We start from the raw sequence: 12,039 nt of genomic DNA, 5'->3' as shown, positions 1-12,039 counted from the left end.
GCCAGGCCCAAAGAAACATAGGTTCCATGGTTTCTCTTATTTGCAATATCTAATATATGTATGAGTCAAGCAGAAAAGGTCAGATAAGGTGATGTTAGGAAAATGAACCCTAAGATATGTATTTAAATGTTTTTTTTTCTTTCATGCATTTGTTTCTAACGCATATAAGATTATTTCTTTGTTGCTTTGTATGTCCCTCCTCCACAGTATAACCCCTGCTTTCACTGTATTTGATGTCAGTAAAATTTGTGGAGGGGAAGGGGAGAAACAAGTCGTTTAAATAAGGATACAGGTGGACCCGTTGCAACAATGAGAAGTACAAGTTGTCATGTCGAAAACGAACTTTACAACTTTGGTGGGGCGGGGGAGGGGGAGGATTGGGGGGGGGGTGGGGAGAGGCTGGGAATGGATGGGAAGGGGAAACAAAGGAGGAGGCTACAATGCTTGATAAAGAAATGTACTCATTATCTTGTCCATGTAATTGTAACCCCTCTGTACAGTATTTTCACAATAAAAAATAAATTTTAAAAAAAGAAATATACTCATTATCTTGCCCATGTAATTGTAACCCCTCAGTACAGTATTTTCACAATAAAAAATAAATTTTTAAAAAAGAAATATACACATTATCTTGCCCATGTAATTATAACCCCTCTGTACAGTATTTTCACAATTAAAAAAATTAAAATTAAAATTAAAAAAGCATCTTAGGAATATTTACTTGAGCTACTTTCTGGATCCTCTATTTTATTCTATTGGTCTATGGGTTTGTTTTTTATATAAATATCATCTTATTTTCATAACTAGGACTTTGTAGTATAGTTTGAAGTCAGTTATAATAATATTATTGTATAATTTTCAAGATACATTTCAGGCACCACAGTAGACTCTACATTATATATCTTAAGAAAATACAAGAACCATTCCTACTTATAAATAAGGAAACTTCATTACTTGCCTACTGATAAAGAGCTAATAAATATTCAATCTGAACACACCTGTCTGATTCCAAAGCATTGAGTCTTCACTTCATACAAATCACTGGTTCAAATGGTGAGACAAAGGCCAAAGGGTGAACCAATGCAGCAGTGATACTCACAAGACATGTTGGAAATAAACTTTACAACTTGGGGAGAGGGGTTTTGGGGAGGAGAGAAACTGGGAGAAAAACAAAGAGGGAGTAACAATGTATGACAAGAAATGTACTTACTACCTTACATATGTAACCGTAACTCCTTTGTAGATCACCTTGACATCCAGTACACTATTAGCAAGTATTGTGCTGAAGATTTAAAACTATAAAATTCAGTTGTCTAGTGAAGAGGAGTTCCATGAAAATGTAACCCATCAAAATTTGGTGAGTATAAGAATCAAGATCTACAACAGAATCATGGAAGACATAAGTAGGAAACCTAATTCTTCCTGAGAAGTTCTAAAAGTTTATTTGGGAGGATGCATTCCTTTATAAAATCTTAAGGAACAAAATAATAATAGCTTATAAGTGTACACTTGATAGGCAGGTAGGGTTGTCATCACTGCTTTACAGATAGATAAACTGAGCTACAGAGAAGTGTGCAACCTGTCCAAACTTAAACAATAATAAGTGGTTAAGCCACAATATGAGGATGTTTTCTCCCAGTTTCTTCAGTATGCTGAATCTAAGGAGAAATTTATTATAAAAGAATGCACTACAGAGGAGCATTTTTGTGATGTGATCATTCAGACCACAACACAAGTGAAAAACTCTACTACCTGAGACTATATGAGATGTGTAATATGGCTACAGATAGAAATACAGAGATCAAGTTGGCCATTTTTTGTACAAATTCTGTGCCCTGCTAAAATCTTGGAATTTATGCTATAAATTATGGAGGAATATCTCTTCTTTATACACTGATAAATAAGTATGCCACCCATCTGAAAGATGAATGAGAAGGTTAAGATAAAAGGGAGGGACTGCATTAGGAGACAGTTGTAACAACGTAGCAGAAGGATGATGCTAACTTCATAAAGAGAACATGATGGAGAACTTAGAAATGAGACATGTCTAGATTAAAAAAAAAACAAACAGAAAACCAGGTAAATCTTGGTGACAAATTGGATGTGCCTACCTCTCTGCTCATCAGACCTTTCAATCTCAAATAATTTATTCAGGAAAACAAAAGGTATAAATATATGCATTTGTCATTGTATAACAATGCAGAATCTGGAGTGAGGATGGCAAATGAGGGCAGAAGCAAAACAGACTGTGTGATTCAGGAAGCCATAAGATAAGAGCAGATACCCTGAAAACATTACAGGAAAGGTTAAAGGATATGCTAAAGCTCCTTGCCACAGGTTGAAACTTCCTAAATAAAGACCCAGAAGCCAACAAATCAAAAAATGCTGGATAAATGGGATTGCATTAAACTGAAAAGCTTCTACATGGCAAAGGACATAGCTAGCAAGATAAATAGAAAACCCACAGATTGGGAGAAGATTTTCACTAGCTATACAACAGACAAGGGCCTTATATCAAAAATATATCTAGAGCTCAACAAATTAAACCCCAATAACAAATCCTCAAAGAAAAAAACACCCCATTAATGAGGGCTAAAGAATTAAAAAGACACTTCTCTAGAGAGGAAATAAGAATATCCAGTAGACACATGAAGAAATGTTCAACATCTCTGGCCATAAAAGAAATGCAAATCAAAACTACATTGAGATTCCACCTCACCCAGTCAGAATGGCCATTATCAAGAAAACAAATAATAACAGATGCTGGCAGGGATATAGCCAAAAGGGAACACTATTGTATTGTTTGTAGATGTGCAAACTTGTTCAACCTCTCTGGAGTAGTATGAAAGTTCCTGAAAAGACTAAACATAGAGCTCTCCAATGAGAGATAGTGCCCAGGCCCAGGGTTCAAGTCCCACCACCGACAAAAGAAAACAAAAAAAAAAAAAGCCACACTAAAGTTACCAGCACAACTATGTTCATTGCAACATTATTTACCATAGCTAAGATATGGAACTAACCCAGATATCCCTCAGTAGATGAATGGATTAAGAAAATGTGGTGTATATACACAATGGAATTCTATGCTTCCATCAGAAAGAATGCTATTGCCCCATTCATAAGGAAATGGAAAGAGTTGGGGGAAAAAAATCATTAAATGAAGTAAGCCAGACCCAAAGAAACATAGGCTCCATGGTTTGTCTCACTTGTAATAATTAGTATATGTCTAAGATAGTCCTAGTGGAGAAGCACAATAGCTCAAAACCTTGTACATATGACCATATAAGATGATGTTAATAAAAGTAAATTCCAAGATATGGAAGCGAGAGGGTTTTTTTTGTTTTTGTTTTTAATGTACTGTGTGAAGTTATTTCTTTTTTTTCTTTCTGATTTTTTCCCTTTGGTTCATAACCTGTTGTTAATTTTTTTTTAATTTTGGTGCCCTGTGTCTTGTATATATGTTTACCTGATTTGGAAAAGGGAAGTGAAATAACAAAATGGTGAGACGAAGGACAAAGGGTGAACCAGTACAACAGCAATACTCACAAGACACTATGTTGGAAATGAACTTTACAACTTTGGTGGGGAGGAATCGGGAGGGAGGGAAAGTGGGGGAAAAACAAGGGTGGAGTAACAATGTTCAACAAGAAATATACCATTACTTATGTAACTGTAACCCCTCTACATCACCTTTACAATAAAATAAAATAATATTTTAAAAGAATGACACAAGAACACAAGGACCTAGAGCTGAAGGAAAGAGCAATTATCCCCAACTGAGGGAGATGAGAGAAGAATTTAGGAAGGAGTTGATCCAAATTAAATGTGAAGACATAAACAAGTACTTTCCAATACATCCTCAATTATTTGGGTTGAATATTTCTTCAGTGCACAGTTCCAGGAATATAACAAAATAAATAATTCTGATGTGTTCTGCAAAGGAGGTAAGAGGGGTAAATGTGAGGACCCTGAAGGCATCAAAAAATGTATTAGCTGCTAGTTCTTCTGTTAAAATACCTAGCAAAAGAGGAAAATTCAGGTCACAGAAAGATGAAGGTGGGCACCAAGGCAGTAATAGACAATGAAACTACCAATGGCAACTTTGTGTGTGCACTTCTTCCTCCATCTAGCCCCTCCTGGGGGCTGGTGCTCAGTATGCCTGGAAAAGTGTGTAAGTCTATTAGTTTTATGCTAAGCTCTAGCACTTTTTATAATTATAGGATGTTATCCTAAGCTTCACAGTCAGGGGTCTATGCATTAGGCAGTTCCTACTGCTTCTCTAAAAGATTTTAAATTACTTCATAATAACTTATGTTTAGAAGCTTCACTGCCTCAGTCACAAATATTGATCTTTGTGAGCAAAAGTGCCTTTTTGTTGATAAATGTGTTTATGCAGACATTTTTTTGTTTCCTAAATGCAATGCCCAGTGCCAAAAGGACAATATCATTTATAAAGTCTGAGATTAAAAGAAAAATCTTCATTTAGTCTGTTTATTACATACCCTGAAGGCAAATAATTTCTAAATCGTAGGTATAGTCCTGGAAATGCTACCCACCTCTAAACTTAAATTTCTACTTCTCTCTTTAACAAATAAGAAACAGGGAAACTTGAGACCAGATTGACTGGTATGTTGGCTCATTAAACATACCGTCATCAACAAACTATAAAGCTAGTTGTTTCCCCTTTTTTTTGAACAATTACAATATTCTTTATAGAAAGTCTTAAAGGTGTTTAATCTTTCTTTTTTTCTCTTTTTTTTCTTTCTTTTTTTCTTTTTGTCAGTTGTAGGGCTTGAACTCTGGGCCTGGGCGCTGTCCTTGTGCTCTTCAGCTCAAGGTGAGAGCTCTACGACTTGAGCCACAGAGCCACTTCCAGTTTTCAAGTGGTTTATTGGAGATAAGAGTCTCACGGTCTCTCCTGCCCAGGCTGGCTTTGAACTGAGATTCTCAGATCTCAGCCTCCTGAGTAGCTAGGATTACAGACTTGAGCCACTAGCACCTGGCTTTAAAGGTGTTTTTCCCCTGCTTTCACTATATTTGATGTCATTATAACATGTGGAGGAGACGGCGACAAACAAGTCGTTTAAGGATTCAGGTGGACCTGTTGCAACAATGAGAAGTACAAAATGTCATGTCAAAACCAGCTTTACATTGTCGGTGTGGGGGGGGAGGGGGGGTATGATTGGGTGGGGGGGAGGGGGGAGGCTGGGAAGGGAGGTGAAGGGTAAACAAAGGAGGAGGCTGCAATGCTTGGTAAGAAATGTATGCATTATCCTGCCCATGTAATTGTAACCCCTCTGTACAGTATGTTCTCAAATAAAATAAAATAAAATTTTTAAAAAAAAAGGTGTTTTTCTTAAGAAAAGTAACTAAGGGGTTGGGAAGGTGGCTCAGTGATAGAGTGCTTGCCTTGCATGCATGAGGCCCTGGGTTTGATTCCTCAGCACCACATGAGCTGAAAAAAGCCCAAAGCGGGGCTGTGGCTCAAGTGGTAGAGCGCCAGCCTTGAGCTGAAGCGCTGAGAGACAGCACCCAGGCCCAGAGTTCAGGCCCCAAAACCGACAAAAAAAAAAAAAGTAAGTAAGTTTAGTGCAAAAGTGTTTAATAATTCATTATTAAAATATTTAATAAAATGCACATTAACCACAAGGTATTATAAAAATAATTATTGTGACATTTTCTTTTTTGGGGGAGGGAGGGGGTCCGGTCGTGGGGCCTGAACTCTGGGCCTGGGCACTGTCCCTCAGCTCTTCAGCTCAAGGCTAGCACTCTACCAGTTGAGCCACAGCGCCACTTCCAGCTTTTTTCTTTTTGTTTATGTGGTGCTGAGGAATCGTACCTAGGGCCTCATGCATGCAAGGCAAGCGCTCTACCACTGAGCCACCTTTCCAGCCCCTATTGTGACATTTTCCATTTATGTTCATGAAACATAGTAAAAATGGCTACGACATAAATTGGAAAAGTTACAAATGTCAGCACTATTTGGGATGATTATAACAGTTTTAGTAAACATTGAGTGTATTTAAAAGAAAATACCTATAATTTCTTACTCTATAAAATAAATTATTTTGTTCTATTATGCAGTGACTTAACCTGAAATTGAGAACAAAAAAAATCCTCTCATCCATAGTCATTCCCTAATCCAATCTCTACATCCAAATATTGAGATCTCTGAGCACATACCAAATTGAACATACAAGATCACAGAGTTTCCACACATTCAACTTCTACCATTAAATAAACTAGAGTTCTGACATCGAAAATATTCATGAGGTAATCAGCAGGATCACCGTTCTAGGGCAGCCCAGAGAAACAGGGCCTGTGCGGAATATGGGAATATGGGGGCGGCAAGTACTATGCCAGCTAGATAAAAGGTTCAGATTGAGAAGATTTCAGTTCTAGGCCAACCCAGGCCCAAAACAAACAAACAGAAAAAACAACAACTTGTGAGACTCCATCTCAACAGAAAAAAAAAATCTGGAATCTGATCCTGGCTAACCGAGGCAAAAGCAAGAGCTTTTCTCAAAAATAAGCAGGGCACAAATGAGGTAGAAGTGTGCCTCAAGTGATAGAATTTTCTACCAAACAGCTTCGAGCCCAGTAACCTAAAAAAAAAAAAAAAATTGGCCAAGAGCTAAAGTGAGTCCTACCTTTTCCCACATAATGTATTTATTTATTGTATGTTACTTTCCCAATTTTCTAGAATAAATTCTGGAAATTCTAAATTTTCAGCAGAGCAATTGGACTTGCTGTTAAACCTTTTGAGCACTGTGTGAAGATTTACAATGCCTACACATTGCTCCCTGTATCTTGTACAATGGGCAGTTGTCAGGATGAACTGAGGCAAAAGAATTGAATAAAGTGAAAAGTGATTCTATATCAGTCATATATTTTAAAAAGCAATGTATATATCAAAAACCTTTATACGATTTATTATACGGTCTCTACATTTCAAGTAACATCAATGTAAAAGAAAAGCTGTTCACCATCAACTCACCAGATTCAACCTTGGAAAAATACAAACCAACAAAAAATAAATTGGAAAGTAAAATAATGGATACCATAAATGTCACAACGGCTAAAATACTGCATTTTCTTTAATCTAGGCAATAAACTACTTCTGATGATAAATTCTGTCAAATAATATTTTGGCTACAACATTATTTCTATTGCTTTTTAAAATCCATTTTAATTGTCCCATACACTTTCTGAAGCATATGAAAAGAAATCAGAGATTCACCTTATCACAGAATGTCCCCTGAAGCATGCAATACTATTTCAAATATTGCTAAAATAGTCAAACTCAAAGTGAATAACTCTCTACAAGTTCTCTCAACAAACTGAGACTTTTGTACAAGGGACAGGATTAAGAAAATCAAAGCCCCTCTGTACAGCTATTAAATGATAGTAGAAAAAGATAAATAACAAGTTGATGACTAAAGAAAAGTTTTAAATTAAAAAGAAGAAATGAAGTCAAGACTACATCTGAAGGTTCTTAAAGCATAATTCCTCCTTACCTCTGGGTTTCAAAAAAACAAGTACTTCACATATCCATTTGATGTGAAAAGTACATCTAATTGATGAATTGATGTCTAATAATATATGGCCTGTTGTTCTTGTTAATTTTAATCATGTATGTCTATTAAGATATGGCCATTTTTCTTATTAATTTTAATCATGTTCCTTTTTCTCCTTTTTGGTCTTCCTCTATCCCACTTTCCATTCCTTCACCTTGTTTTCCCTTTGTCTAGTTGTTGAACATGGGTGCCAACAGATTAGAGTGGCTATTTCTGCCCTAATGGCCACCTCATGTCACAACCAAAGACCAGTGGACCATTATTATATTCAAAGCTTCCCAGAGGCTGTTCTGAGGCGTAGGTTAATTGGTGAGTCATCACCCTCATCTTCTCGGAGCTCCATTTCCAAGTAGTCCAATACAAAGATCAATTTAATAAAACCATGTGTATAATAACATGTAGTAACATGTAGTAATTTTGCTGCCTGCTCTTGATATCAATATTGGTCTTCCAACCAAGATGTGAACCTATTCATTGAGGCAGAAACATCTAGAATATAATGCTTTACTAATTGGCGCCCTTCCACTTTTTTGTTTTGTTTTATGTTGTTTCCAAGGTTTAAACTTAGCAGGCTCTCTATCACTTGAGCCATTCTCCAGCCCTCCAGTTAACTGCAACAAAATTTAGGAACCAATACATGAATGGCATGTTATCTAATTTCTACCATTTTATCCTGAACAATTTTTAGTGCTTCACAAAAAAAAATGCTAGATAAATTTATCATCACTAAATAATGGGAGGAGAGATAAAGTCAAATTTCTAATTGAAAGAGTTCAACAAAGAAAACAATCAAAATTATTTGTTCACGTGATAGATATAATTCAGTGATATAGGAAATGTATTTTGTTGGACTTGGAAAGATGCAGTAAGACTTTTATTGGTGCAAGTATAAGAATATGAGTGTAACTATATCTGGCTTGTTTTTCCATGTTCTCAGTTATTCTCCTACAGTCTCTTTGGAATAAAATTTCCATGGAATCAAACCACTTCTCAGTATATGGAATATGGAAGGATTCTAGGTGTGGGTCTTTTTATTACTTTATCTTTTTTCTGAGTTTGTTGCTGCTGTTTTATTTGTTCATATTCAGTTTTTTTTTCCATTTTGGAAAGGAGAAATTAAGCCAGTTGGAACCTACTGAGGTCTTACCTGTTGAGTTGATGCAAACCTTCACTTTTTGGAGTGTGTGCCTGTTAGCAAAATGAGCTCCCTTCCCATAGCTTAGTCCATTCCTTCCCATCTCCACAGCTTAGCAAACTCCTTTCCTAGGCAACACTAGGCCCGTGTAGTAAAGGCAGTCAATAATCAACTTCCAACCCCCTTTACCTTGGGATGGCACTTCTCTGGGGCAGCTACCATGATGAAGCCATGATGAAGCCCCTGGCCCGCAAGTCCACACCAGGGTCTCTGCTTCCTAACCCCTTCTAGCCCCTCCTAAACTTCCTAGGTTATATAGGTTACCCCAGACAATACTGGTGCTTCTTCTCACTTCTCCCTAGTGAGGAGGAGTCTTGCTGCCCCCTTTCCCAGCAAAAAACATTTCTTTGTTCTCTGTACCTGGATTCTGCGTGGTTCTCTGGCAAAGTCTAATTAATCTAATTTAAGCTTTCAGTGCCAGTCCTTGTGCTTGAACTCAAAGGCTTGGGCACTGTCCCTTAGCCTTTTGCTCAAGAGTAGCTCTCTACCACTTGAGCCACACCTCCTCTTCCAGCTGTTTTTGGTGGTTAATGGTAGATAAGTGTCTTATGGACTTTCCTTCCTGAGCTAGCTTCAAACCCCCAACCTCAGATCTCAGTCTCCTGAGTAGTTAAGATTCTAGGCTTGAGCCACTGATGCCCAGCCTAAACTTCTTTTTTAGAACACACAGATAGGGGGATGGGGGATAAAACCACATATAAAATTCCTAAGCAAATCAAGACACAATAGAAAGAAAAATGATGGAAAACATATACAACTTTCATATATAGGTAGAAATTTCAAGGAGAAACAGATTTTCCTGAAAAAAACAGGGTCTTGTTTCTTTGAGGTGGAAAGTTCTGCCAAGTAAAGATAAATCATTAACTGGTGGCAGCTTCCTATAACTAAATGGCATCTGTCCTATCCAAATGGGTGGAGACCCTTATTTTTATGTTTCCTGAGGTTCTAGTGCTTGAGTCAGAAAGTAGCAGGAAAATCTTCAGTTCTAGCTGGACCTGAGCTTGCAGTTTAAAATCAGCCTGAGTTATGCTCCCAATCATGGAGATGTCTTCACACCTATATCTCTAGCTTATAAGTGTACAATGACAACTATCTTTGTCAATATGATTTTTTCTACTGTATGTTTCTTTTACAAATGAGAGACACATAATACAATTTCAGATTTTCAGGTGTTTAATCTTAATCTTATTTTCAATCTTATATCCCAAAATGGCTTCGTAAATTTGATAAGCAGTGTCAACTTGTTTTCAGACTTTTTAATACCTCACATATTTTTGCACCCACATCAGGGTCTGATGTCCATTGTGTAAGAAATGTATTCATCCAGAAATTAGTCAAAACAGCTCATTTCCAAAAGAAACACAATTTGAAATTCAGAATAATGAGAAAGAGAAAAATCTATATTGATCTAATATTTAACCATCTAAAAATGTAGAGTATAATGGCTTGATAGTCACTACTCTGTTATAATGTTTCTTACTGAAGACAGAAAGCATTTTGTAGGTATCTCATTGGAAATCCATTTTCAAGATGGACGTACCACATACATGTCACATTCAAAAGCTTAATCAAGCTTATATCTTAATATTTTTATTATGAACCTTTGCTGATTAAATAAAATAGAGAAAACCTACTTTTTAATCTATCTAATTTAGCCTATATAATAATTTTTAAGTAATATTAATTATACAGGCTGGGGTGAAATACAAAAAATTATTAATATTTCATACATATTATTTATATGTCGCTATTAAGAGCATTAATAAAATTCTCTTTCCAAAGACAGGAAAATCCCCATTTTTCCTCATAGTTGATATGAAAAAAAATTCTGAAATATTAAGGATAAAGCTTTTAAAGGCTTTATTTTAGTGACTTTTGAACCAAACCCTTGTGATAAATACCAGAAAATTAGCTTCAGACTTGGAAAAGAGGAGACATTAAGAGAATCACAGCATGTCAGGGTTCAAAAGAAACTATTAAAGACATCTAAATCAACCTATTGTTATTGTTGGTGGTGGTGGTGGTAGTGGTGGTGGTCGTTGTCGTGGTACTTGAACTCTGGGCCTAGGCACTGTCCCTCAGCTCTTCAGCTCAAGACTAGTGCTCTACCATTTGAGCCACAGTATCACTTCCAGTTTTGTCGGAGATAAGAGTCTCACTGATTTTCCTGCTCTGGCTGGCTTTGAACTGTGATCCTCAGATCTCAGCCTCCTGAGTAGCTAGGATTACAAATGTGAGCCACTGGCGCCCAGCTCAACCATTTTTTATTTATGACATTTTATTGGCAATTCACAAGGGTCTCAATTCAATCATTTTTTAAAACTTTATTGTAAGGGTGATGCACAGAGGGATTACAGTTGCATAAGTAAGGTAATGAGTGGATTTCTTGTTGAACGTCATTACCCTCTCTATCTTTCTCTCCCACTTTCCCTTCCCCCTGACTCCCCCCTCCCCCCCCCCCCCCCCCGCAAGTTGTAAACTTCATTTCCAACATAGTGTCTTGTGAGTCTCACTGTTGCATTGGTTCACCCTTTGTCCTTTGTTTCACCGTTTTGTTATTCCCCTTCCCTTCCCAGGATCAGATAAACATATATATAAGACACAGGGTACCAAAATCATAAACAGTGACAACAGAGGATAAACCAAAGTGGGGAAAAAGGAGAAAAAAAGAAGGAAAAAAAGAATAACTTCACACAGTACAAAAACAAAACAAAACGCTGTTGTTTCCATTAACTCTATAATTATCATTTCTAAAATATTCCAGCTACTTGTTCATGAAGCCAACCTTGACTGATCAAGAGCTCACTGCTGTGTTAAGTGAAGTGAGTCCAGCCCAGAGAGACAAAGATCCATGTTTTTCCTTCTATGTGGAAGCTAGATTTAACTTACAAACTCATAAGTAAATACATTGGGCGATACACAGGATGTACAAATATATTATTAACTGAAATACGGTAGATTCAAGGGATAGTATAACTCCTTAGAAATATTTTATTTCCTTGGTGTAATTCCTTGGAAAGTCAGAATCAAAGTTTGGCAAAAATAAAACGCCAGGAAGCAAAGACTTGAAAGTGTTGGGTAGGGTCAAGGGGAAAGTGGTAGATGAATGAACAAGGGAAGAGAGATGAAATATAGACAAGAATCCAATGTATATCCTACAAAATTAAGAAGAATGAGGAAGGGGAGGGAAGGAAGGGATGGGTGAGAATCATGAAAAGGGTGACATTGATCAAGAGATACTATATTCATAAATTTCTTTGTTAAACG

The sequence above is a fragment of the Dipodomys spectabilis genome, unplaced genomic scaffold (genome assembly GCF_019054845.1).
Source record: "Dipodomys spectabilis isolate Male_0828 unplaced genomic scaffold, ASM1905484v1 ptg000197l, whole genome shotgun sequence".
NCBI lineage: Eukaryota > Metazoa > Chordata > Mammalia > Rodentia > Heteromyidae > Dipodomys > Dipodomys spectabilis.
Note: the sequence above shows the minus strand (reverse complement) of the source record.